This window comes from Mustela nigripes, chromosome 12 (genome assembly GCF_022355385.1).
Source record: "Mustela nigripes isolate SB6536 chromosome 12, MUSNIG.SB6536, whole genome shotgun sequence".
NCBI lineage: Eukaryota > Metazoa > Chordata > Mammalia > Carnivora > Mustelidae > Mustela > Mustela nigripes.
The window spans coordinates 9,735,960-9,739,020 of NC_081568.1; the positions used below are offsets into that span (position 1 = coordinate 9,735,960).

At 37.9% G+C, this 3,061-nt stretch overlaps 1 pseudogene; it reads right to left on the reverse strand.

Annotated features, from left to right (window-relative positions):
• Positions 1 to 403: 403 nt before the first annotated feature.
• On the reverse strand, positions 404 to 1,306 carry LOC132028161 (heterogeneous nuclear ribonucleoprotein D-like; annotated as a pseudogene).
• Positions 1,307 to 3,061: the final 1,755 nt, after the last annotated feature.

Here is a 3,061-nt window from a genome sequence, read left to right on the forward strand (position 1 = left end):
TGTATCTATAATATAACACACAAGTGTGTTAATAGTGATTATTTCTTGTTGGTGTCATTAGGTTAATTTTTGTTTTATATTTATTTAGTTTGTATTTTCTGCATATTTTTCATAAACAAAATTACTTTTTTTCACTTAAGGAAGCATTTATTTGAGGTTTAACATGAAATAAAATTTGTATAAAAACAAATCCACATCGAGTCATAACACAGATAGCAAAAGACAAAGTAAAAACGAAGAAAACTAATTGATGGCCATATATAGTTGAACATAGTTGTGCCTTGTACACTAGAAAGTCTTTTACAAAATAATCATCTTAGATCAACAGAAGACCAGTCTTCAATGTTGTCCTGTAAGATGGGTTAACTTTAGCAATCTCCTCCTGTTTTCTCCAATGTCCTCCTTAGCGTGGCTGGTAATTGTTTTGGTGATTGCCACCCCAATGAGACACCTTGCCATAAGAGTTCTGTTAGCCCCTGTAGTTTGCATGCCCCCGTCCATATGCACAGTTCCCAGAGTTATTACACCCAGTATAATCATAGCTGCCACAGCCACTACAGGTCTGATCCCCACCACAGGCACTATTGTAATTTCCATACCCTCGATCATAATCGTTACTAAATCCTTGGTTCGAGTTTCGGCCCTGACGTCCTCCTCGACCCCTAGGATCCCCTCGACCACCAGTTGCTCCTTTTCGTTGTTGCTGTTGCTGACTTTATACCTCTTTGGATTGGGCAACTTTGATTTCACACTTCCCAGAACGAATTTGATGATACCTGCTTTCTAACCATTTCTTGACTGGTTCTTCATCTGTGTATGTGATAAAACAAAATCCTCTTCTTTCATTTGTTTTTGTATCCATGGGGAGTTCAATATTTTCAGCCTCTCCAAAGGCTCCAAAATATTCTTTAATTTGTTCTTCAGAAGGATCTGGGCTCAATCCACCCACAATAATCTTTTTTGGGCAGTTCTTTCCCTTTGAAAGTTTGGGCCCCTTTGGGGTCTATCAATTTGCCATCCAGTTTGTGTTCCTTTAGTTCCAAAACGTTGTTAACACTAGCAGCATCTTTGAAAAGCACAATCTAAATGCTCTTGATTTTCTGGTCACTAGATTGGTTTTAATAGTACAGTCTACTACTTCCCCAAATTGAGACAAATATTTCATCAGATCTATCTTGCTCGTATCTCAGCTCAAGCTTCCAGTAAATATTTTGCTGTCACCCTGCTAATGCCTGCTTGTGTTGATCTTGGATCCCTCTGCAAATTCCTTTATGTTGCTGTACTCATTCATATCCTCTTGGGGCAGACTTGGTGGCCCCGGGGGGAGGGGGGATAGTGGGGGGGTGGGGGGTAGGGGAAGGGTGGAGGTGGGGGTGCTGGGTGTTGGTCCAGGTTGGGGCAGCAGCAGGGGTGGAGCGTTGTCTGGAGCTGGATTTAAAATGTCCTTGGAGGAGAACAAAATCAAATTTTCAAAGACCCCGCATTATGTTATATTATGTATGGTTCCTTTTTTACTCCTTTTGAAATTATATTTTCTTAAAATGTTTGAAATCAAATATGGTTTTGTGTCTCAAGCAATATCATAAGGCCAGGAACAGTGCCCATTTAAGTGTGGTTGTGGTCTGTGTCTTAGGTTAGAGCAACATTAGCTTCTTAAGCATGAGAGTTTGTTGTTCTAGGGTCAAACACTATGTAGTCTGACTACCTGTGGATTTGAACATCAATAATCAGACAGAGAGGGAGCAGGTGTTAACGCTGTCCAAATCTTGGCAATTTATTTTTCCTAACTTAAATCCTCCTTCAGTTGCTGATAGATATTATTCTTCAGCTCCCCCTTGATCTCAGCTGGAGTCTCTGACTTGAGGCTTATGTGGTGATTATAAAGTACCTAAAACTCTTAAGATGAAAGGGATATTAGTACAAAATACTAATAAGCATTATAATTATAAGGGGTCTCAGCACTAGGGTGTTTGCTGGCATCAGAAACTGGGAATAAGCCGTTTGAATACAAAACTGTCAAAAACATTTCGTTTGGGAAGCATTTGAGGAAGGTTGGTGGGAAAGGATTGACTCAAAGTTGTGTTATTCTAATTCTTCTTTAAAATCATGGAAGAAATTATGCAATGACTCAAAGCAAGCAAACAGATAAGGATGGTAATTTGGAGCCTTATTGATCCAAGGAAATGGAATTGAATGAACAATGTCTATGTCAGGTAAAAGACAACATAATTAAACTGATTTCTTTGGAGACATAGGAAGATGGATTTTCTTGAAGATCATTACTGACATGCTCTATTAGGGGAAAAAAGACAATTGCTTTAGTATGTACCTCCATCATTATTACATATTGGTATTAATCTCTGTGATTTTTAAATACGGCACCTGTATGCTGAATGTCTGCCATTTGGTTTTCTTGTAATTATCAAAAATATTTGCACTTCCGATTTTTATGAGCGTCATGTGGTCATGATACGAGCAGTTGTCCTGAGATAAAACTGTCAGCACTCGCATTAGTTTTCAGTGTATTATTGCCCTTAAAGATTTTTATTTGTTGTTCTACAAAATGTTAACAGAACCTCCAAGTGACAATGTTCCCATTACTTTTAAACAAAATGAAGGGCACGCTCTAATTTCTCACAGACTCTTGTCTCTGCATTTATTGACATTTTAAATTCAAATGTCAAACTTAATAGTGATACAAGAGAATGTTTTCATAATGAATGGAATAGATGAACTTTTGAAAGCAGATTATGGTCAGTGGGTTAATAAAATGCAGGCACTCAGGGATGACTTTGGGCACTATGATTTTGTATAAAATGATTGGAAAAATAAATCCTGCTTTTAGCATAGAAATGTAACTTCATTAATCCCATCCAAATATCCTTTCTCTAAAATGTTGTTGTCTGCATGAGAGCACTGCTACTTATTGCTAGCTGAGATATAAAGATACTAGCACATCAACTCTTTCAAAGGAGGAACAGGATTTTTACCTATACTTATCCCAGTGGCTGTACTTATGAAACTTTAATGTGTGTAGGGATAGCTGCGAGATCATGTCTCC